This window comes from Nipponia nippon, unplaced genomic scaffold, assembly GCF_047370975.1.
Source record: "Nipponia nippon isolate SJK-2023a ecotype South Korea unplaced genomic scaffold, ASM4737097v1 scaffold_3, whole genome shotgun sequence".
Lineage (NCBI taxonomy): Eukaryota > Metazoa > Chordata > Aves > Pelecaniformes > Threskiornithidae > Nipponia > Nipponia nippon.
Genome location: NW_028262347.1, coordinates 98,253,988 through 98,280,022, shown reverse-complemented (window position 1 = coordinate 98,280,022; position 26,035 = coordinate 98,253,988).

Sequence of the window (26,035 nt, the reverse complement as noted above, 5' to 3'; positions counted from 1 at the left end):
ATTATATGCTGCTGTAGAAGCCCACTGTGCAATTACTTCACTTTCATATTCACAGATTGCTACTGAAATCCTTCTATCTGATAGTATTTGATGAAGCATTTAACGTTTTGAATCACAGTGGACTCATACAGTCCAGAATCTTGAATATTTTAACTGGATGAAATGTGTCTCAGAATTTTTTGTCTCAATATGCCATGCTTTTTTACTTTAAGAAAATCTCAGGCACTTTAAAAATATAGTATTGAAAATTCCATACGCTGCTAGAGGTGCTATAGAATAATTTTAAGAAAAATACTTTCCCTGGTGGCTTTGGCCGTTCCTTTCTCATCATGAAGTATGTATTAGCTCTTTGAGGTAGTTAGGCAGTCCCATTGTCCTGGGCACTGAAAAGCATAAAATCACTGGCAATCACTTTGCCATTGTATTTGGAGATTAAAGGACAGGACCTAAGAAATGAGGCAGACCTTGAGTCAGAAGATGAGGTAGCATCAGATAATGCAGCTGAACAGTATGTCTAGCACAGATTAGCTGTGAATGAGTTCTCAGCCAGCCATCCCTTTGCCAAACTGTTTGCCAAGGTAAGGTCTTGATTTATCTTTCAAGTAGTATTGATTTTTATTTTTAATCTGGAATTATTTTTTGTATTCCGTTTTAATTAAGATTTACTATGGTCTTGTATGCTTCCAGGAATGCATAAAGAGCATACTGTGCATTAGAAAACTCTACCTGGACACCTACTTCTGTTGTTCTCTTTACTCCCGTCCTGCCACCTGAATGATCTGATGCTGACAGCACATATTTTTATCAGTTTATCAATTTTCTCATGTAAAAAGCAGTGTATAAAGATTTTTGTGAAGGTCTTGAGATGACTCAACTATTGGCTTGCATCTCTGCAGCAGAAGGCTGTGGTTTCCATTTCCACTTTGTGTACTAGGCTCATACCCAACGCTTGGCACTGTATTTCAGTGACAGGGGGTGTTTCATTGTGGAAGATGTCATCCTGAAGATGACATGATGAACTCAGCTCTATTGTTTCTCCATCTGGAAATGAAAACCCCAAGGAATACTTCAGAAAGAGCAGGAGTTTAGCTTAGGGCCCCACCAAACGTTCCTAAAATCATTGCTGTGGCAATGTGTGTGTGAGATGTTCAGTACGTGACAACCGTGTTTCTGCCTGAAGAGTTTTTGCAGCATCGCTGTCTACATCGTTTTCATCAGTGCGCTGCATCTGTTGTGCCATTTGTAAAACACTCAGATTTCTATTAGCAGAGCATAAATTCTTCTTCTGTGTGAGTGACAGCAATTGTAACAAGTCAGCTTTGCTGCTGCCTCCTCTTCCTACCTCTGGAGAGATGTATTCTTCCCGTTGCTACAGGTGCAGGGTGAAAGGCAGTTGTAGAAGTCGGTGTGTGGCACCACTGGAGCATTTAAATGCATCTGCCAAGGGAAATGCTCTAGCTGATTGCATATTTTTCAGTGATATGGAGACAAAAATTCTTTAATTATGGTGCATGATGGAGGCGGTCACAAGGGGCCAATATCGACAGTTTATAAATGTCTTTACTAAAGAAGCTTGATGTATCTAGGGAAAAGAGAAGATTTTTAGTTCATTATTCTGCTTTTAATCTGCACTTAAAAAAAATTCTTTGTCTTCCTGAAGTCATACTGGATGTCAGCTGTGTCTGTCCATCTAGCTCCTTGTTACCCCAGCTTCTCCGTACTTTTCTGTAATCTTATTACAGCTTTCTGCTCGTTTCCTTCCTCCCCTCTTCAAAAGAAGAAAGAAAGAAGAAATCTTTCAAGTCCTTGATCCCTGTTTGCTGTTTTTGCCTTTGCTTTGAGAAACATGGAAAATGCTTGATCCTACCTATGAAAACTCTGATAGCCAAGGCCCAGACATCAGCCCTGTTTTCATGCTCTCAGACAGGGAACATGCTGATGAATCTGCACAGATCCAGTCATAGCCCATTAATGAGCTTGCTCTCCCTCAGTGAACTGATAGTAGATTTCAGATGGATCTGGGGTTAGGTAAAAATGCTTCTGTTTGTTCTGTTCTCTTTAGGCTGGGCCATCGATATTATACTGTACAATATTTAGTGCAGTAGGTTTTCATGCACTGAGGTCAGAACTTACTCCCCTTAATCCTGAAATTATTGTGTGATCATTCCAAGATAATCTTTTGCCAATGGCTTTCTATCTATCTACTTTCTGATAGTCTAAATGCTATTAAGAGACCTTATTGCAAACTTTTTTCCCAGATGGCTGTAGGACCTAAAAAACCATCAAGTTTGCAATTTCTTGCAAGTTGTGAAAGAACAAACCCATTTAGACTTTGATTGGTTTGGGTTTTTTGGTTGGTTTTTTCTTTTGTTCCCTTTAGAAGTCTGCTTAGGAACTATAGAAAATCAAAGCTGTAATTATATGCAAAGTCTTGCATCATGCATCAACATGATGTGATTGGACAATATTCAGAGTGCAATTTGGATGCTGACAGTATTAAAAAAAAAAAAAAAGAATTAAAAAAGCCCAAGCCACCAAAGCCCCAAACTCAAAATCCATAAAGCCCACAGATGAGAAAGGATTGTCTCTCTGTTTTCAGTAATTTAAGGTAGTGTGGCTTCTCTTCAAAAGAGGTTGAAGCACTTAGCATATAAGATCTTCTTTAAGCCCAAATCTGTCTTTTCTATGACACAATTGAGCATGTTACCTAACAGCAACAGGGCCCTGTGTCATTGTTCTATTGGTGCTTTCTGAGACTGCTTTTATCCTGTAAGTGTTCTTACCAGACTTTTTCTACTTTTCATTTGTATCTAACAGGTAATAATGAACACTTGTCTGTGGATGTGCACAGGTTTTATGTGAACAGCACTAAAGTTTGCATCAATGAGTTCCTATAAACTAGTCTTTCTTGTAAGTTTTTTAATTTCTTGGCCTTCAGTGGCTATGGAAATAACTAGCAAGCAACTATTTTTCTGGTGGTATGACAGATTCTTCCATTTACACTTGGAAGCATATGGGCACGGACAGCTGAGAAAATACTAAGAGGAAAATGAGATGTCAGGAATCTCTCAGGTCAAAACACTGGTTGTCATCTGGCGTGATGAGTAACTAGAGTTTAACCCAAAAGCGTGCTGTTTTCTGTTACATATATCCATATATATTTAAAAAAACAGTGTTTGTCAGTGTCTTCTCAGTTTCTGACTGTTCAGTGTTATAGGGTCAAAATTATTACAGGCAGCATGAATTATGACAAGCAGCAAAAATTATTAATAGGTGGACAGTTAGTCTTATCCCAGCATGTTTGGAAATGTAAGAAAATAACCAGAAATGATGACCAAGAATACTGGGACAACCTTGAGTTTAAATAGCTTAAACAGCTTTGCTAGTGTACAGAACTCCAAGTCTGTTCTGGGTTTATGATCCCATTGGGCTGAGGCATTGGAGAGTGCTGTCTGACCCTGCTTGCAACTAGAGTTTTGCTGCTCCTGCAAGTCAAATATGATCATTGGTCCTGTTCAGAAACGTGTATAGGGATCACACTGGCATTGTGTGATGAAAACAGTTTTAAGTGCAAGTGTCAGGCTGCTGGATACTGTCATGGATTTATACTGTAGCAAATGCAAATATTTTCAGCCAAGTATGGCATGCTTCCGGTATCTACCTATACAAAAACACAGAGGTTTAATGCTTTCCTGGGACTTATCTCAACCCACAGCTGACGAGCATGCCAAACTTCTTCAGTTCCTCTCTAGGTTTCACAAAAACTCAATTAAAAATTATTTTCTGGGTAAATTACATATTAGGCAAAGTCACAGTCAGTAGTGACACCTCACTGTACTACAAATGTTCAGTGAACAGGTTGGTCAGGCTTTTTGGGCCATGGTACCTTTGCATATTACAGTCAGTGATGCCAGTGACTGGGACTAGGGGCGGCACACTGTGAAGTACCAGCCTTGCTGATATCAGTGGAAAACTTGCCTGCTCCTCCTGTCATCACAAATCTAATTTTAGAGAGCAATTAAAAAATGCACTTTAAAGGTGTATTATCCCTAGGCAGGGGATTCCAGGATCATACCCAGGATACCATCATGTTCTAAACCCCCAGTATTCACAATCTTCTGGTAGTCAATTTGGAAAGCTGAATCCTTCTCTGTGTCTGATCTCAGAAACAACTTTTGATGGAAGTTTGTGGAAAGTCAGTTCTGAAAAGTATCAGCAAGTGAGAAAAAATATGTTGTTTAGTATCATGAAGAACTTCTTGCATCTTTACAGGTAGTATAAATGTTCAAGTAATACCATTTTTGCCCCTACAATTCTCATGACACAAAACTCAGTTGAAAACCCTAAATTAAATTTGTCTTACGGTCCACAGAAATAAGACAGCAGGCATCTTCAAGAGAGTCTCATGTGTGAGCAAAGTTGCGTATAAAATAGGCTGCTATTAGGGAATTTAAGCAGTTTTCTTCTTTAAGAAAAATATGGCAGTTAGATACTCTGCCAAACTTTTAGTGGATTAAAACACAAAGATCTCTACAGGGATCTGGAAAGAAGCCACTTTGGAACACGATTTTTATCAACAGGGATTAGAAGGAATGATCAAAACAAATTTGAAGTTTTAATAAACAAACAAGTTTCCATCTTCATTGCTTACATTACTGTTTCCCTCTCTTATGTTATGCAGGTATTACTAGATTGCAGGTAGCAGATGGGATTCTTGTTCTTCATTAGACTTTAATATCACTTCATATATATTTAAAATTTGTAACAGGCCTCATGAATTCAAATGAGGTGTTACAGTCCACAGATACAACTGTAATAACAGTTACACAGCTTTTAGAAAATAGCCAACCCCAGGTGTTGACTCATGAATATTTATACACATCAGTCATTATGGAAGCAAAATACAATTTGGACCTGATCCTATTCTCAATAAAATGGATAGAAAAGACCCGGTACTAGAAATGATCCTTTAAAAGACATCTGAGGAAAAAATAATAATAATTCTTCCCTGTTCCCCATGTGTTTCCCCCAAAAATGGGATGGGGGAGAGGGATCAGAAAATGAAAACACGTCAAAGTATTTATTTTTGTTTTTAAACTATTGAGAGGGTACATGTTTCTCCTAAATTTGGAATATATTCTTAAGACATGTAAACAAACTCTTTTTTACACACAATTTTTTTAAATTGTGTAACAATGTTTGAACTTAAGCGAATATTCTAAATTTCATGAATTAAAGCATTTTTTATGATGCCTGTGGAAGTAAAAGCATACATATTTTTTTTTTTTAAGTCAGTAAAGATTTTATTTTAGTTTTATATAACTAGAACGCAGCCAAATGGATTTTTCTCACTTGAAAAAACACTCATTCAAACCTGGAAAGTTTCAGTTCCAAGATACAATTTTTGGAATGTTCTAGGAAAAAAAAGAGTTTGTAATTGAAATGAGATAAAAATACATACCTGGTAAAGTACGAGCTGTAGGCCAGATTCTGATTTTATTTATACCCTTGTAGATACTAGGATATTTCCATAAAGTAAGTAACATTGTTAGAGATTTATCTCGTGGCACTGAGATCAGTATCGTGCACACAGTTCTCTGACAGAGCAGAGGTGAGATACAGGAATTTTTATCCATTGAGAAAGCCAGGCGGTTCAACAGATCAGGAAAACAGGACCAAAACCAGGGTTTATACGGAACTTACATTTTCACTCTTTCCTCATTTCTACATTCTCCTTCTGAAAACAAAATTTCATGAACCGAGGAAACAGTAAAAAGGGTAGGAGAAAATGCTTGTAGCAATAAAAATGCATGAAACTACATAAAAATAAATGAGATACATTTTACATCAATTTAGAATGTAAATAAAAGCTTGTGAAACATGATTAACTGCTTAGAAAGACACAAATCTGTTCTTTTTTTTAGTGACCATGGATGGTGGGGGAAGTTGTGCAGAACTGGTGACTGTTCTAGTCCTTTTCCCAGTAGTCCGTCATTTTCCTGCATTGGCAGGTAAGATATTAAAGTGTTAAAGGCCTAATGATCCGCTCAGTCTGGGAAGTTTTCTGTCTTCAAAGCTAAAGAACTGTACTGAGTTACAGAAGACAGCAGACAAGTGCAGCAGCCAGCAAATTTAGAAAGGAGTAGCTTCTCCTCTCTTTATTTCAATATGACAGTTCTCTAGCAATGGAGAAGAGAAAACTTGATTTCATGAGGTGATACTCCTGTTACTTAGAGGATCAGAGCTGTACAGTAAGAACTTTGTATGTGTTCAGTTGTCTTTCAACTTTCTAACTTGTGTCAACTTCCAAAGCTAACTACAGATTCAGGAGCAATATTACTTGAGTAAAAGAAATAAATGTAGGGAAATTTTTGCGAACATGGCAAAAGTGATACTTCAGTTCACTGTGACTTGTCTTGAGCATTTATTATATGAGAGTTTTTGAATAGCCATTATGTATTTGTGATAAAGAGTTTGAATCCCAGAAGATTTACAGAAAGCACTTAAGGATGTTATTTCACCATTCTTCCATTTAAAACATTTCACATTTAATTAGGTAACAGAAACAATATCTGACTTTGGTGTTTAAATTTTAAGCTGGGTATAGTCAGAGTAAAAACCTAATACTTTGCTGGAAAAAGAATTAGCTTGGGAATTATTTGTAACGTGCAGTAGAGCCAAGAATTAATTATTAAAGTTCTGCTTTAAAGGAAATACAAGAGGACATAAATGAAAATTCTTTCCTGTGCATGATCAGACAAGAACATTAAGTAGACTGCGCATGTGGCTGTCATATAGGCAATTCTGCATTTTCTTTCATTTATTTTTGTTAAATATATTTTTAATAAAATATGCAGATCTTTTTGAGGACCACGGTGCTGCACGGGTAGACGACAATGTCCAGGTGACACATGGCATTGTCATTACTTTATTCAGTGCAACTGTGTAAGGAAGGGCAACCAGTTTTCCTCACGCAGTCTCAAGACTGATAATCAGGTGCAGGCGAGTTAGGATAGATTCCACATCTAAGAAGGGATTCATATCAGTGGGAATAAGTGGCACAGAGGAGTTAAATGGCTGTTTGCAACCTAAGATCATGATGGAGCCCCATCTGTCTTTGGATATCAAGGTAAAAGCAGGCGGTGGCAAACACCATGGGGTGTCTTTGCATCACCGGGGAATGTATTTTGTATTTGCTTAGTAATTGTAACCGCTAACGGAAGTCTGCAATATCTAGAGAAACAGCTTAGTGCATATTAATTTCTTGGAATTGCCCAAAACAAAGCAGAAAGTACAATCAGTTTTCTATGGACTCCAACAATTGAGGCAAATTTAAATAGCTTAAAAACATCTATCTGTACTTATGCAGAAAAGGGATTAGGACTTAGCTGTAACAACATAACCTTGTTCAGCTGTACTGTGGCAAAGTTTGGAGCTCTGTGCTGCATAATGATTAGAATTCATATGGAAGTATTGCTTAGAGAGGGAAGACATTTTAATTCATATCTTCTCATTAATTATCAACCAAATATGACATAAAGACACCATAAGAGAAGGAAAAGGGTATGAGACATCAGTTGCTCTAGCACTTACTTTGTTGCCATAAGGAACACCATCTTTAGTTACAGTTCCATGACTCTGCATTGCTGGGGTTGATAAATTGCGGTACACAGGAGCAATAGGCTTGCGTGGAACCTAGTGAAATTTGGATCTTAAAAAGGAATGGGGTAACTGAATGCGTGCCCTGTTCAGATTAGCGACTCAGACGTAAGATGGTCCTCCAGAGAGACCACAATGTTCTGTGAGAAAAACAAATTGGAATGTACCAGCAGTACTTTTCATCAAAACAGCGGTGCTGGAGACTGATGTGTTCTCTAGCCACAGGGCAGAGATATACAAGTGAAGAAAAGCTTCGCCCTGACCCCAGCAATGTGCTTTAACTCTGATGCAGAAAGGCCACAAGTGGATCTGGAATAATTTTTTTTTTTGCAGCAGCAGCATAACTGCATCTGAAGAAACATCGGTGTAGGCAGGACGGCAGCGTGGGTGTTTCATGACTTTAGTCTATCTATATTGGCGAGGTTGGAAAGCACTGCGTGATCTGGAGATGAGAAATCAAAGTATCAGCAAGCTGAAGGAGGAATCTCAATTCCTTCTGACTCCATTGCTGAACCTGGCAGCATCTAAGATGCCAACAGGGATGATATTCTGTATAATGTGACTGTACCATTCATCACAGGGAAGCAGATTGCACATAGACGATAAAGCCATTGACAGACCGGTTGCTACTGGCCTAGACTACTGTGAAACGCTGGCTTCTCCTGCTAGTCACACCGCAGCCAGCCAGCGTTTCCCGACTGGGGGTTAAATCGGCATCGCCGCCTGGTGAAGCGTTGGCACAGAAACAACGACATGCTGTTCAGCCTCCCTTCCCCTCTCCCTTATATCCTGCAAAAACAAATAAGGTGGCAGTGTTCTGCCCGGGGAAATGACTGCTTTTGGCCCAGGTGACTGCAGGTGGTGGTGAAGCCGGCCCCGCCGCCCGGCCCCGCCGCCCGGCCCCGGCCCCGGCCCCGCCGCCCGGCCCCGGCCCCGGCCCCGGCCCCGCCGGCAAAGCCGGGTCTGGCGCTCCCCCTGGTGGCTGAAAGGTGCGCACAGCCTTCTCTCACCCTGCCGCAGGAGAACTGCAAACTGCAGCCGATTCCCCCGTGTTCCAAATGTACCAGAGAAGTCTGAACATTTGGTGTCAGTACAGCTTATTCTCCCTTAATGAACAGCACGTTTATTTTCATCTTCTCTCCCAGCCGGTTTTCCCCTGGTCCTGCCTGGTAGCAGCAGCAGGAAGTAGGAAGAAAATCAAACCAGTGCTTTGCAAGGCTTAAATGCAGTAATTCACCCTGATCTTATGCGCTGAATAAACACTCTCAAGAGCTTAGTAACTGCCCGGTCACGTTCAGGGGGATGCTTCAGCCCAAAAGATCAGCAGTGCTTTCCTTATCCTCATCATCTTCTGCCACTGAAGACTCCCGCTTTAGGAGTGGATGCCTGCAAAGTATTTTGATGGCATTGGTCTGTTTTGATCATGCCTGTGTTAATCTGTTCTTCCAGCACCTTCGCAGGCATACAGCCTGTAGAAGCTATTTCAAACTGTTACCATGTTGGATCATAGAAGCATTATAAGAAGTGCAGTGGATCCAAGAGCATTGCGATAAGCGTGGTAGACAAGTTTGTTGTCAAAACTTTCATCTGAAAAAGTAGTTGTTACTTTGCACATTATTTAAATGTGTATTTAAATTCAAAGGGCAATTAGATTCTTTTGGGAAAAAAACAAACACCTCATAAACTAGCATATCAGAAATTCATATTAATTTAGTATGCATTCTTGTCTGTATTTTTGCTCCTCAAGTGAAAACTATGAGGTAAATTGATTTAAAGGGGAAAAAGTGACAGATGCATAATTCTTGTGTTTAATATTAAAGGCCAGACTGAAGGAAGAGCATGTGAAAAGTATACCAGCAAAGCATGGCAGCCTGCACAAGCCTATGGGAAGGCAGAGGGGGAAAAATTACAGAAAAATGTGGACAACACCCTAAGAGATTATGGAAAATAAAGACAAGTCAAAGAAAAACACACCAAAACCCAAAAAGTTTAGGTGTTTTATCTTTACAGTCAGCAAATGATGTTTAGGTTAATTGATATGTAGAAATTATAAATTTTCCTTATTTATCTGACCATTTATCCAGTTTATATCCCAGCATGTTTTGATATGAACTTTAGATACTACTGGTAAACAAAAGAAGAGTATCAATATAATAACTTACATTTGCTTTCTGGATTTAGTTTTCTTCCTCTCTTCTCACAATGACCTGGAGCTAGTACTTTAAATATCCTTGGCTCCAAAATACAAGACAATTTATTTTTACGTCAAGATAGTGAGGGATTTAGATATGAAGTAATACGTTCTTGTGCTTTACAGTTAATACCAGTTTTCTGCTTTTTCGTGGTATCTTGATATCTCTTCTGCTCATGATCACCTCTGCATGCCAGTTAGAAAATACAGAAGCACCACAAAGACACATTTTAAACAACAATACATTGGATATTGGATAAAGAGGAAGCCACAAAACCACTGCCAGGCTCTGCATGTCTCCCTCCCTCTGTTCTGTGGTTCTGATTAAACTGATTGAGCTGATTCTAGGTCAGCAGGTGGGAGGTGCCTTCTGAGTGATAGCAGACTCTCTCTCATTTTTAAAGCCACCCTATGTTTTTCTGTCCACATCACATGAATGTATATTTGTGCACACATCTATTGTACTGAACAGAAATGAAAGGAGAACTAGTTTCCATAGAATTTTAGATAATGGTCTATAGGAGCAAGAAAATGAATTGGGTTTGGATAAATGCTGTACCGTACTGTTTGTTGTTATCAGAATATTTGTATTCCTTAGTTGTCTTTTGAAACTATATAGCGTGTTCTTGGTGAAAAATCAAGGATGATTAAGGGAACAGATCAGAGCAAGCATATTTTTCCAGAATAAAGTCATCCACAGTCCTTTGATAGAGTTTGTTAGTACATGTGCATATGTAATTTTGGATGCAAAGGCACTTAAATATGCTTCCCTTCTGTTTTATGAGTACATAAGTTTTCTAGTTTAATTTATTGCTTTTATTATATACAATGCACCAAGTAGTATATGATGTCTTTGTTATCTAAGTGGCTAGAATAATGGCTAAAATTTGGCAGCAGTACCATTTCTTTCCCTACTTATCCCAAATTCAACTCAAATTCTGTTTTTGTGACACAAGTGACAATCTGTGATAATTGCATTATAGTAATTTAAACTACAACCTCTTTAATCTCGTAGAATTTAGATGCATCTAAGGAAGACAGTTTGAGTTACAAATTTTGTTTTCTAATATTGGAAGTAATGTATGTAGATGGAAACTAAATTATAAAAGTTTGTTTCATATTACTTGTATGGCTGTGTAATGCTCTCTGTTAGATTGGTATTACTTGAACTGTGCTCAGAATTTACAAAATTGCCACTTAGTATATGATTAGCACTGTTATTTGTTTGAGTCCTCATAATCATAGAAACGTGTGTTTAGGTTTTTATTTTGTCTGGCAATGAAAAAATGAGAGAACAAATATTAGGGAAAAGACTGTATTTGCGATGAGAGCTAGCTAATTTTTTTATCAGTTTTATTTTCTGCTCCAAAATTTTGGCTAGAAGACAGCTCTAGAGACTTGGAATAACCTCACAACTTTGTAGCTTTTGAAATGCTCAGGAACCAGGGAGAATGAAATGCTTTCATTTCAGAGACTGCAGTTTCCGAACAGCTATCTCAGTCCAAACCGAGGCTAGGAGGAGAATGTAGAAAACAACAAATGAGTTAAAAACTGAACATACTATTTTTGTGTTTAAACAGGCATAGAATATTAGGAAATTATTAAGGGAATTACTACAAGAAGGGTGGGTAATTTGACCTTTTTGGCTTCTGCTAGATTGCATGCCCTCAGGTAGGATTTGATGTAGAACATCAAAAGTACACGAGAGGTCTCCAAGGAGAGGTCAGAGTCTAACACTTTCCTCAGTACAGACACTGGCTACCTTTTAACAGATATAATTATTTTGTCAGCTAGGAAATTCTGCATAACAATAATGTCATAGCAGAGCAGATCTGTTGGATTTGGGTTTCAAGGAATGGATCAAAGTAATCATTTTCCTTAATTAGTTTCCCTACCCAGTGGGTTGGTTGGTTGGTTTCTCAGTTTTTAACAAACGTCATTCTGATCCGTTTGTGTGTCCTTAAGCTTGAGCAACTGGAACACTGATGTGAGGATACAGAAAGCACATTTTTGGTTATCTCAGTAGCACAAAACAGCTCTTGTTACTGCTGGGTAGCTACTGGTCTTCCTCAGGGCATTTGGAGCTTGCAGCAGAGCCATGAAGAGAGTCAGGGCTCCAGCCAGCAGCCTTCTGCTGTGCTCGGGAAGACCAAGGATGTTACTACCTCATGACTTCATTAATGTTAAGATGAAGCAAGCAGGCAGCATTGCTTTAAATACAAGGTATTCTTTCCTGCCTACCCTGGCTGCCTCTCTGAATTCTTCCTGATGCTTGACCCTCTTATTTGGGTCCATTCACGCTCCTACACTGAATTTTTTTCCAAGATTTTTTCTGTGGTGTGGGCCGTATAACTATGAAAATTGGACTTCAGAGCACTGTGGAGGTTTATGAGTCTAAAATACAGCAAATGAACCAAAGGTGGGTTTGTTTTGTTTTGTTTTTAGAAAATTGTTTTAACTTTTAAACTATTACCGTGAGCTTCTGGACATAATTTTTTAATGCCTAAGAGGGAAAATAATAAACTTATATGTGTACATAAAGGAAATATTTCTCTCTAGGAGTATATCCTGCATGAGGTACGTAGCTAGACATATGGCCAATGAACCATTTATTTTAGATAAGTATTTCATATATTTTCAGCTAATTATTTGCACAAATATTAATTCAATCAGAAACAAATTAAGCAATATCCTCAAGTAACTTATACTCAGTGTTCCTCGTATCGTTAGGTTAGATTTCATGTCAAAAGATTGACTGTTCTGCTTTTTCATGAAGAAAAATACCATGAAAAAGAATCCTATATAATGTAACCACAGATGATTAAGTCAAAATGCCTCTGTGCAGTATGACAGACACAGGAAGAACCCTGCTAATAAAGAGATAACTGTCTTGTTTCCTTTAGAGGTAGGTCATTTATATCATGACATGAAATTCAGAGAGTTCAGTAGCAACTTGTTTCTTTTCTTTGTCTGTCAACTACAAATCCAGTTGATTTTAACTATATTTTTTTTGATGCAAAATGTCAATAGATATTGTGACAAATATTCCAGCATCTCACATTTTTGTACCAAAGCCCAGACCATTTTGGTCTATGTTTGAGATTAGCTTGTAAGGCTTGTAGGAGGAGTCAGAGGGCTGAACGTGCCCTGCCTTCTGATCTGCCAACCACACCTCAGAAAGTGTGGGAACCAAAGTTATTGTACTACCCTCTATGCAAGCCCAGAAATGTGGAAAACGTTCCCCCTAATTCTCCCCACTTAGTCCTGTTTCAATGGGTGAATGCAATGAGTCAGCCTGTATCAATAAGCGATCATCTAATTGCTTATTGAAAAGAATATGGCAACACACCTGAAATAGCTTTGGCTATTTAAATACTTGGCTTTTCTGAGGATAAAATGCTGTTGTGATGGCATGAGCTTCAGACTGGGCTGCATGTGTCTTCCCAGCATTGGCACTGGATGGGTATACCTAGGCCATCTCTTAAAGCTTCCCCGCTCTTTGTACCAGACTAACTAGGTTAAAGTGTTTTGCAGGTGTAAAGGGACAGAAGAATCATGGTTCCTTCATTCATATGCTGTGTAATCTTGGTGTATAAATATAGCCTTAGCATATGTGCATCTTTTCATTATCACCACTCACTTATACCATGGGTACCTATTATGCTTTGTATGGTTTTTATCCTCTATAATCCTTTTATTCTCTCTGTGACTTTGCGAATGTGCTCCATAATGCTTTGAAGATTAATCCCATAATTAAAGGATATAGCTAAATAATGAAATTCTGGCTTGCTTATACTGAAGTGGCATGTACAGTCTTCAACCATTAAAGTACATCTAAAAGCATATTTTGCTTGAAGTAACAAAGTATGAGCTAATATTTTCAAAAGAGGGACTTCACTGCTGCTGATTCATGACATACCAGGTAAGCATGAATATATTGTATATTATGCTTTGGCTGGAATATGTTTCACTTAAAGCATAATGTTTAATTCATCTCTACTATTGTCGTATGACAGAAGAAACACCTTTCCTGTTTATTAAACAGAAAAGGCTTAATTTTACCAGTACACCGGGGTAACAACCCACAATTGATTGAAGAGGCAGTGATATGTGCTGAATCAAAATCTAAATATCCTACAGCACAAATTACTCCAGTTCCTATTTGATGCCTTGTCTGCCTATAGATAAGCAGGTCATAAGCTCATTGAAGTGGAGTCCTGTTCCTTCCGTTACCAATTTGTTCTGATAGCTGCCTTCATTTGAGAAAGCTGTCCCACATTTCCTGCCATAACAAAGTCATCCCGCTGGCTGAACAATAATAGACTAAGCAATCCTGCCTGCTGCCAGAATTCAGCAAGGCACAGATGGAAGTTACAGTCATCAGATGTTTGAGCAGCAGAATGCCCTGCTTCTAGTCATTTGTACTGAAGTCTTTCACCTAGGGGATTACTTTATCCACTTGATCTCTTCAGTTTTGCCTTGAAATGGAACCCTGGTGATGACTTTTTATAGTTAATGGTCCATCAGATCTCACTAGGGCTTCCTTTAACTTGCAGCCACGGGAAAAAAAGTGATGTGTTACGATCAAAATATGAATTCTGTCTTTTTTTTTTTTAGATAAAAAGCTGCATCTTTTATAGTGTTATGGAAGTACTGAGCAAAATGCCGTCTATCCTGTGAGTAAAACTCTGAGGCTAGAACTGACTGAATCGTAACAAATGTTTCACTAACTGCCGAAATACCTGTACAAAGCACGACCTTGTTGGGTAACTGAGCGCATGTGATTTTGGATTAAGTCAGTAATATCATGTGCATTACTTGAAGAAGGTTGAACAAAATACTGTAGCGTACCAACCCTGTGCAGGCTACATAGGGTAAGGGGGAATTTCAGGCAAACATGAAGGGGAAAAAGAAACAATGGAAAAGGTTTGATGGAAAGGGTTTTATTGAGTCTGAGGCCTTGATTGGAGAGGAGGGGATCAAGAGAGGGTTTACGAGCTGTGGGAGGTAAAACTGGTGAATGACCTGAGGAGTATGGTCCCTGCCCAAAAGTTCTTGGCCTCAATATGGCTGAGTGAGCCAACATCAGTGAGCTATTTCAGTAGGATGAACTGTCATCCATATATAGGTATCTCTTTCTTCCTCTCTGATTCTCTGCCTGGAAGAAAGAACAGTCTTTTAGTTGCCCTGTGTGATCTTTTTTAGTTTAGCAATCTCTGCTGTAAGGGAAAATAAAGAATTGAAAAGCAGCGTCCTTTCCATGGAACAGGTAGCAACATTCCTGTGATCTCTGTTTGAAATCTATTGGTAACTGGAAATAGGAATTGGTCTTTCTCTTAGAGTTTAAGAAAAGGTGCTGGACTGCCAAGATTAACTCTTGATACTAGTGTTTGTCCTCCTGTGTTCCTTCTGAAATGTATTTTCTGAAAGGATTCCTGTTACTGTAAGCTCAACTTTCTTACTTCCTAATTACTACTCTTAGTAAGGTCAGGTTGTAGGCTGGTTTGTTATTTGGAAAGGTATAGAATTAGGATTTCATAAAGGCTGTCAGAGGCTGAAAAGTATAGAAACAGTTCCAGCAGGGATACGTTTGACCAGAACAGTGCTCAAGTCTGTTCTTAAGGGTGATATCCTCCAGTAATGAGATTCTGTCAAAGCATAAGCCTTCTAGCAACTTACTTTAATATCTATATACATGTATATATGTTAATATATATACATATATATGCATCATTTTTATCTTTTCTTAATCTTTGTGCATCTTTAGAATGGGGTGTGAAAGGAAGGAGCGGGGAGACAGGTGGGGGGCACCCTGTTCAATCCCAGAGTAATCCACGTTTTACACAGAAAGAGGGTGGCAACAAAAGAACTAGTTTAAATGGAGAGCAGCAAAACCACATCTATTGAAGTACATTGTACTGAGGACAATTTTTAGAAGATTCTGTGACCTTTGTAAATAATTGGTCTTCATTACTGAAAAGCCAGGTGTGTACAGGTGACATAAAGTGAATCATCAGGACAACCTGCAGCAGATGAAGCAGCAGTCAATTCAGTGTGCTTTTTCCTTCTTTACCGTGTCAACACTAAACTTTCTGTTGTTTGTGATCTCTCTTGCGGTCATAGCTTCAGGTATGGTAGATGCCATTCCTGCTTACTGTAAACTGGCACAGCTGAGAAGCCAAAGCTCCTGTCACTTAATCCATAGCGTACATATATACATGTATACGTCTAAAGTGGCAGATTCTAAGGGAAGGGTTTCTGTTAAGGATCCTCTAACACACAATTTCAAAATGACTTATGTCTTTCGTGTCTCTCTTAATTATGTACTTTAAAAATGAAGCAGTACATAATTTCCCAAAGTTTTGTTTCCTTAAAGTATTTGCATTTTAGATATTAAACGTGGAGCTCTTTTTATGCAGCCATTTCAGTATGTGCTCATATCTTATTTTGAACACTAGCGCTGGATTTTAATTCTTCTCCTTTCCTGACAGCAGTACAAAATGCAGCTCTAAATTTATGCTGTTAATATAGAAAACTTGAGACATAAATGACTGTTAGGGCTGGTGCAAAATTATCAGTGTGACAAGCATGCAATTGTGACTGCAGAGCGTAAATATTGCAAAAATGGTGGTTTTAAAGCACGTGCATGAGGCTGCAAATACAGCAATTCATTTTCTTAAAAATAGCTAAAGATTGTGGTTGCACAAATAGCTCCGCAGCACGGAAATGTCAGGACGCAAGTAGGAGTGTTCAAATGTTAAAAATGTGGAGCTGTTTTACTACAAATTATAAATGCCTTAGAGGGCAGGTTCAACAAAGTGACTCTTTGTAATGACATGAAGTAAGGAATGCTCAAACAGGAGGAAGTGTTCAAACATTTGTGATTTAATGGGACCTGTCTGAAAGATCAAAGAATAAAAACGTCCGTACGAGTACTGAAACTTCTGTTTGTATGTATGTATGCAAATAATTCCTATCGTAGATGTTTAGCACGCCTTTAGGTTTTTTGTAGTACTGAAACACACATACCTTACTTCGCATCAGGATACCCTGATTGCATGTAAACAGTTGAATGATACTGCTACCACCAGTTTCACATCCTCCTGTCCTGGTGCAATCCCTAAATGATAACTGCCAGCTCTAATCCAACTCAGACTTTCCAAAAATAGGAACCATTAGTTTGCATACTAATTAAAAAATGAAGAAATGGGGCAGATGGCCTTAAAGGAGAAAAGATAGGTCAGGATGTGCAATTATTTATTTTATGTTTAGTCATGGCTCCAACTTCTTTTTATGTTGATCTAAAGGATTACTGGTTTATATCATGTAGTGCTAGAAACCTGTTTTAAATTGTTGCTCAAGAATGAAAGATTTGGATATCCTTAAACTGTGATACATGTTAAACTCTTAGAACAAAAAGCAAAAGCAATGTTCAGAATCCAGATAGAAACTAGGTGTGTTACAGGCCAGAGTACCTGCGGCGTAGCGCTAGAGGTGGCTTAGGGGAACGAGGGCTCCTGAGGTGGGACTCCAGCAGAGCCCTGCTCAGCGCTGGGAGCTGGCCTCACCCAAGGGGCTGTGGCTGAAGATATGCTCGGAGGGGGTGAGGGCAGGCATTGGGTTAGAGGTAGTATCGCCAAGCATGCAATGAATACATGGGAAAGAGGCCTGAGCCTGACCTTTGCAGCAGACCAGGGAGTGAAACAAGTGTTCCTGGTGCTGCTAGCTGTGCGACATCCTCAAGTGAAGAGCTGGTTGCAGCTGCAGCAGAATTTGATGAGATAATGCTTCAGAAGCACTTCAGTGCTGGTATTTAGGCAGGAAAGGCAGTGACAACTGGAAGGAAATGTTGCTGAGCAAATTATAAAAACAAAAGAAGTTGCTGCTATTTGGAGTAGATTAGGTGCAACAGCAGTGCAAAGGACAGTTCTGAATCAGACCATGAGAAGGATTAGAAGGGCCACATTAGTGTAGATCTAGCAGGCATAATATGTACAAATTAAAATACGTAGCTGGCATATTTCTTTTTTCATCATTATAAACATTCTGGTTTGTGTCTGGAAATTTTTTACAGACTTTTATTTGAGACCCATTTCTGACTAACAGGCCAGGGCGCCTGCCAACCTGCTACATAACTAAGGTAAGCGCTAGACTTCAACCTTGTCATCATGGTGGTGTTGTAGCTGCTTAGATGCCAAAGTACATTTCTTTAGACTAGAGCCTCCTCAGTGTTTCTTTAATGTCAGTGAATTCACAAGTGGCATAACATAGGTGATAAATTCAGAGCATACTCTATTAGGACACTAGCCTACTCTTGCAAAGTGTCTTTCAACATTTTAAAGCAGGATTAGAAACTCTCCAGGTTTCATTGAAAATAGTATCCCTGAGAAGAAAACAATTTAAAATCTAAATCAGATATTGAGATTAATATAAGGAATGAACAGAAAGAATTTAAGATGTGATCTACACCTAAATCTAACAAGCATGTTAAAAATTAATTCAGGCTTGTCATTTAAGCCAGATTTTGGAAGGCAGAAGGTCTTGTATTTAGACTCTCCATAACCAGATATATGAGGGCAATCTTTAAAGCGCTAGCTCCCCTGAGGTCACAGGGAATGACTTGGAGTCAATATTCTCCTCTGTTAAACAGTCTGAGAAGACCTGACTTTTGGGTACTTCAGTGGCTCTGGGTTCATACGGTGCCAAGATTTTTATTCCTTTTAGGCTGTTTTAAGGAAAACCAGCTTCTCTGTCACTTTTCAAAACCTTGATCTTAGGCCACATTATTACTGAAACTGAATTAGTAACTTAGCATGTCCTTTTGCTAATCAGGGCTCAAGGAATAAATCATTGCCATTTAGAAGTGCATGGAAATATTCGGCTAGAAGACACTGCAGAAGTCCTATAATGACTATCTGTGGTAGACAGCCTTATGAAGTTCTAATAATATTTTGATTATTCAGCTCTGATAGCTTTTGAGCACTGGGCTATAAATTAGTGAAATCATAAAAACTGACATTTTGATTACAGGGAAAAAAATCATGTGTGAAACTGAGAAGAAGCATCATCAGTTCTTTGACTTCTCTGCAGTAAATATGGGCATCTCTGTGGAATGTCTTCCACAGCAGCCCATAATTAGATATCCATTTTATGTAACAGGTGATAAAATGACAGCTGAAAGTAGGGAAAAAACACTGGGAATTCCAGATATGGTCTGAAGAATATGAACTGAGGTGAATATATTGCAGAAGAAAAAACTTTTCTGTTTGTATTTCAGATTTTGGATTTACTGCTAAGTTCAGCATCATGCAAATTGACTCTGACAGGCATGATTTGGAGTTGTTACAGTCCACAGAAATATTTTGCTTGCTTTTATTAGACTTTTAATCAGTCCTAAATGTAGAATTTGGATAGGCTTAAGCAATAGCTTGCAGTAACTTACAGACATTTTTTCCGGTATTATGAAATAGTCTGGCAGCCTGGTTATGATATGCATTTAGTCTCTATTATGCCATGAAGTAGACATATCAGTTAATTAGCTATCAGCTGCAATTCCTTTGTTTGTACAATGTAATTGTTCACCATGAAAAAAAAAATTAGATTATTTGTTTAGATTAATTATTTAAATGTACCCAAAAGAAAGTGGCACCGGGGAGAAATTTGAGATCATTCTACTAATTGCTTAGCAGGCTAATGGAAGATTGAACTCCAAAACTACTTCTACTTAAAACTTCTGCAAAGCAAGAAAAATTACAGAGTAAGTAACTGAGAGCTCTCTCTGCCTCTAGTTTTCATTTTGGGTTTTTTTTTTTTCAATGAAGCTGCATTCAGAAAAGGTGAAATTTATTCTTTTTCTTTTTTTATTCAGAGTCTGTACTTATGTAGATTACATTCTGATGACATATCTAGTGTAATAATGCTGAACTTAACATAACATGTGGCACCCATTAAATGTGTCTGAAGTAATTCATATTTCTGGCCTTCTGTTTTACAGAAGATATGTTGATGTGCATTGTCTTCTTATTATTGCAAGTCTATAATTCTGGACTTAACTTACATTGGTGTCATTCACACAAAGCAGCTTATCTGTGCGTATCTACCTCTTTTCACGGTTGGGAAGATAAATGTATATTTGATAGATCCAGTCTGTGTGGGTTTTGGCTGCTGATTACAAAACCCTAAGCTTAGTAAATTGGATTTTAGTGCAGTTCTGTTTGAACTAACTCAGTGAATCCAAAGCAACTGTGAGTTCAGATGCAATTGGGCATTAGCTATAGCTAACAAGTAAAACAGCAAAAAGGGATATCAAGAGACAGGGTTTTAAGGGCTGAATTTTGCTTTCAAGGAGGAACTTTAATGGCTTAGCAGAAATACCCCCATAATTATCAGTTAAAGCCCTCACCGAGCTCATCACCTTACACTCAAAGAATAAAGGCTTCCAAGCTTGTCAGACACCTGCCTCATTTCTGAAGTCCTCTTATTTTCAGGGGACATCGCAGACCCCTAACTATGAGGAAGGGCAAATGCACCTGGGAGTATTTACATGCCAAGGCTCTTACAGTGTTATGTGATGAAACCTTAGTTTACCACTTTAGGTTTCCAAATTTTAGGTGATTTTTACAATTAACTTTTGTTTTAAGGGCTTTGTTAAAGGGGTTATTTAGGAGCTGTCTAGGAGCACTCATGCTATGTATTAAAAAGCAGCAAATCAGAATGAAAACTGGTGATCAACCCATCTTGATTTAATATAGTTACCTTATGGAGCATGAGCAGCTAAAGAGAGTCAACAGCTCTGACAGTAACCCTGTCATTAACTCTTCCAGACCAGACGACTGAGCAATGCTGCTGCATCCAACGCTGAGCACATCAGTCCCAGGAATGAGCGCTCTTGGTGACAGCTCCACTGCCGCAAACCCACGCCAGGCTGTGGCCCTGCTCAGAACAGAAAGCCAGGCAAAGACAGCAGAAATAGAAAGGAAATGGGGGTAGAAAGAGATCCAGGTACAGAAAAATGTCTTTCTCCAATGTGTCTCACTGGTAACTACGTTCAACTATTCTTCATTAAAATGATATTTAGTACAGTCCTCCTCACCCTGCTGAGTATGGATAGGAGGTTTGTGAGCATAGCCGATCTGAAGGTTTATAAAGTCTTCTGATTTCGTGTGATTATGTGGTGAAAGACTAGACGAACATGAGAGTACCATGCAAAATGTAAGTGGACTATTCCACAAGGAAGTATTGTTCTATGGATCTTTCAGTTCTAGTTTACCGTATTTAAATGTGCTCTGGTCTGGTAGTGAATTAAATCTGTTCCTCGTGGAGTTGTTTCAGAAAGCTTTTGAAGAAGAATTCTTCTTGCCTTTTTTTAAGGAAAATGTGATGCTGGATAATATATAGCCCGGTTCAATATTTTACGCTAAAGCTGGAACCACCTAGAAACGTGTCAATTTTTTTTTTTCCATAATATCAACAAGTGGGAAAGGAAAGGCCAAAATAAGGGAAATTCTATAGACTTAAGAACTCTTTTCAATATAAGTTGTTGCTAATAATGAGGATTCATTAGCTATCTGGGAATGCTCAGCCAACATCCTTACCAAGAATGCTCAAAATTACCTAAAGTTGAAGAATTTCTATTCATTATTAAGGCAATTAAGGATGCTTATGTTAAAACCAGAAGAAGTTAATATGAAAAGTTAAAGCTGTCTGGACCTATTAGGAGCATCGTTCTGACTCCTGTTAAATTCTTCAGAAATCTGATGCTTCTAGAGGGCTAAAGGAAAGAAATTTAACTTCAGAGAAGGTCTGAAAATTTCCTACTACCAAGTTAAGAAAAAAATATAACTCTAATGCAAATGTATGTGTCATAAGAGATTGAGTGCTCATAAAATGAAGCTGCTTGCAAGAAAATACTATTAAGTTGTAAAACCAATTTAAAAAAAACAGTATAGAAGAGAGGGCTGCTGAAGGTTGGGAAAGGTCACGTAATCCATCTCTCTGCCTGAAGGAAGGATAGAAGAATAGTGCCTTTAAAGCAAACCTTGAGGCAGTATGCTTTACATCTTCACTGAATCTAGTTAGGCAGAAAAATGTAAACCTCTCTGATTCAGGCAAGCAAGACTTTTTACCCCTTCCTCAGCTCTTGGACACTGATGGTGGTTTATTTGCTCATCCATGCTAGTAGGCAGCTGAAGAGGACAACATGGAAGATAAGGGAGCCACAATATCTGGTCACAAACAAGTAATCTTGTGCATCAGCACTGTAGCTTCAGCGGCAGAAGAGGAGACAGGTTTGCCCCTTCTGCCTAGCAAATCAGTCCCTGCATTAGCCCTCCCCAAAAGAGCCTTCTGTAATTATATACCTCAGTTCTTGCAAAGCTTTTTGTTATTGTCTCTGAATATCATCAGGGTTCTCCAGTTATTTTCTAATTTACTTTGCTACCAGATATCTAGAGTTTCTCTATGGGTTTGCATTGGTGCTCGTGGTTTCCCTGTAAATAGCCCAGAGAGGATGGCAGAAATGTCTCTCAAATATGCCATACTTGCACACAATTCTTATCTTGCCATTGTCCTCTCAGGACAGGTATTTGGGTAATATATTTTTCTCTTGCTTTCCACATTTTTCTTTGTAGAAATGTCCTTTGCAAAAGCATCTAGTGCTATTCTATGCAAATATAAGGAGAAAAGAAATAAATTTTTGCACTTTTGCTCCTTGCAGAATTCCTGAGAGCAGCAGAGACAGTGAGGAGGGTACTAAAGAAAGATAGGCAGACCAAGATAATGCAGCAGCCATTTTCCAGCTGGAGAAGCCTCCCAGCTCAGCTAGTAATAGAGACTGAAGTCAAGACATGTTTTTAATAAGGCCAGTATTAACTCACCATAATTACTTTACCTTACAGTAATGCTAATTCGTCATCATGGTACTGCTATAAATAGAATATCATCACTTCACATTTTCCAATAAATCCAAGACATTCTGAAGTTAAGTAAGGTAGTAAAATTTGTGATTCCACACGGTAACGCATAGCAATTGCTATTTACCACAGAAACCCCTCTTAATGAATGCAGTATTAGGGGTTAGCGCTGATTTTAATTTCAGAAGAGAGACTGAATTTTCTCTTGACATTATAATTTATATATTTCCAGTATATCTAAGTCAATGCAGTTGTTTAGTGTATGTGGAAAATTGACTACTGTGTACATTATCCTATGATGAAAGAAGAAATCCACTGTGTAGCACTGAAGTCTTTTTACTATTGTACCTCCTCCCATCAGGTAACTCTACAAAGCCTGATTGGGCAAACTTGCACAGAAAGCAATGCCTCTTTTCCACTTAAATAATTTTACTAAGGCCAAAAGGAAGGCTTAAAAAGCCATTACTCAGGCAATTATAGGAATTTATTCAAGAAGGATATAAATGCAAACATCTGAACTTTTTGAATGTATTCAGTTCTGGAATTCCAGTTAAGGTCTATAAGGATCAAATCTTGTGCTTTGCATTTGCAGTAAAAGATTAGGGTTTCCTTTCAGTTGTTACAGCTTGTGTCTAGTGGTTTTAAGAGCAATCTGCAAATGTTTACAAAGCTGTGAGACTAAAGTAATGATATGCTTTATTTGCACTGTTTCTCTTAAACTTATTCTCTTCAGCTTCTCTGATTCAATTCATTGGATCAGGAGGTGTTGAGGATCTTCTTGGAAAAAATGGACTGTGTGGACCAAAAAGGACAATGCTCAAAGACATGAGAAGAACTGTGTGGCATAGTTCAGCCTTTTCTTAAAGGAAACAAAAGACACATAAAAAGAGTAGCCTACTGTGCTGCTTTTGGCTGGGATAGAGTTAATTTTCTTCACAGTAGCTAGTATGGGGCTATGGTTTGGATTTGTGCTGGAAACAGTGTTGATAACACAGGGATGTTTTAGTTACTGCTGAGCAGTGCTTACACAGAGTCAAGGCCTCTTCTGCCTCTCACCCCACCCCACCAGTGAGGAGGCTGGGGGAGCACAAGAAGTTGGGAGGGAACACAGCTGGGACAGCCGACCCTAGCTGACCAAAGGGATATCCCACACCGTATGACGTCATGCTCAGCATATAAACTAGGGGGAAGGAGAAGGAAGGGGGGGATATTTGGAGTGATGGCATTTGTCTTCCCAAGTAAGCGTTATGTGTGATGGAGCCCTGCTTTCCTGGAATGGCTGAACACCTGCCTGCCGATGGGAAGGAGTGAATGAATTCCTTGTTTTGCTTTGCTTGCATGCACAGCTTTTGCTTTACCTATTAAACTGCCTTTATCTCAACCCACAAGTTTTCTCACTTTTACCCTTCTGATTCTCTCCCCCTTCCCACTGTGGGGGGGTGAGCGAGTGGCTGCGTGGTGCTTAGCTGCTGGCTGGGGTTAAACCATGACACCTACCATTATAAACAGAAGCCTTGTAAGGTAAACAAACGTGTCATAAAAGTAGGAAAAAAAGGTCCACTTCCTCTTTTCAGGGTGAAATAAGGCCCTTGTATAGATAGGAGAAGCTGGTGTAGCATAGGTACAGCAGCTTCTGTTAGTCACTTCCCTCATACAGATACATTTTGAAAGGTGAATCAGATTGAGATTGGGTTTGCAAGTGATTTGGACACCTGTGGGGTTGCAGGTTTTGTTTTGTCCTCAGCTGAGAGATACAGCCAAGCTGTTGCATGGCATACACTGATGGCATAAACAACGGCAAGTCAGCGTGTACAAGAAATACAATATTCCTCCAAGAAAAAACATCTCCCAGAGTTACTGCAGCTTCCTTGGAGATCTGACTGAAGTAATTCTCCAGGATCTTAGTAACACCAGTGCAATGTAAAGGCCATCTCAAAGGGTTTCTTGTTCCAGGACCCCTTTGATCCTCCATCCCCTAGATCTTTCAGAGAGCTACAGAGCTGGCAACCCATTTGAACTTTTTATTTGGAATAGCAGTACTCAGCTGCACTGACATCAAAGTAAATTGGCAAATTGCATTTGTATGCAGTGCTCTCACACGTGGGTCACTCAGGGAAATAATGTGGCCTTGCTCAGCAGGCTCCTGGAAGCTGCCACTCTGCTATGCTGTGCTGAAAGTAATTTAGAGGTATTGTGCTTCTGGGTCCTCCTCATTCTCCTGTTCCCAAAAGGCATGATTGCTTGTGGAAAAATATTCAACACTGATATTTCTGAAGGCGACTTGAGACTTCAAAAGCTCTTCATTGCCAAGCTGCCAGGCAGCTTGCATCTCTAAGGAAGTCAGCAGAGAGCAGTGCTACAGAATAAATAGTAGCTTGCCATAGCCATTACCTGAAATAGATGAAACACAGGCAAGAGAAGTGCTTAGGCATGTAAGTAATAAAATCCTATAACTCAAACTGGAAATCAATAGAAACAAAACAGAGTGGTAAAAAGAGAACAATGGACAAATGCATGAATAAAAAGGTGGATCCTGTTAGTAATTTCTGACTCTCTAATCTACCTGTTCCTGGGTTATTTGTCACTTGGTATAAATGTGCATGTTGCTTTATATGTTGTCAGTGTATCATATTTAAGTAACATTTTGGACTATATTGCATAAATGATGTCCTCATTATGGCTGTACTGTATCACAGTAACAAATTTACTATTTTAGCGTTCCTGCTTGTATTCCACATTTAAGTTTGTCAGCTACATGACTTACTTTCTTCATTCATTTTGTCATCAGTGAAAATTAATTTTCTTGTATGCTGCCCTTCTTATCACTTTTAGACAAACAGAAACCATCTGCTGGGTAGTGACTCACTGAATGGAAATGAACGTTCCTTCTTACCGCAAAGTGATATTAACGACAATAAATCCTCCCATGACCTTATTTATCTATCATTTACTAGTCAATTCACAGTTATGTGTGTAAGAGCTGTGATATACCCTATGATTATCTGAAAACAAGTTAGAAAACATTGGGAGAAAAAGATGGTTGTTTTCTAGGAATTCTTTTGTATGTATGAAAGCTGTTGAGGATCTGTTCCACATTTTTCAGAATTATGTCTGTATTTAGACATGCTATTTAAACTAACATGTTAAAATTAGGCTTCTTAAGAAAAAGTGGGTAGGTTTTCAAAAATTCTAGAAACCCACAGCTCTCATTGAGGTCAATGGAAACTTTGGGGTTCCAGACGTTTTGAAAAGATGACAAATGTCTCTGGGCTGT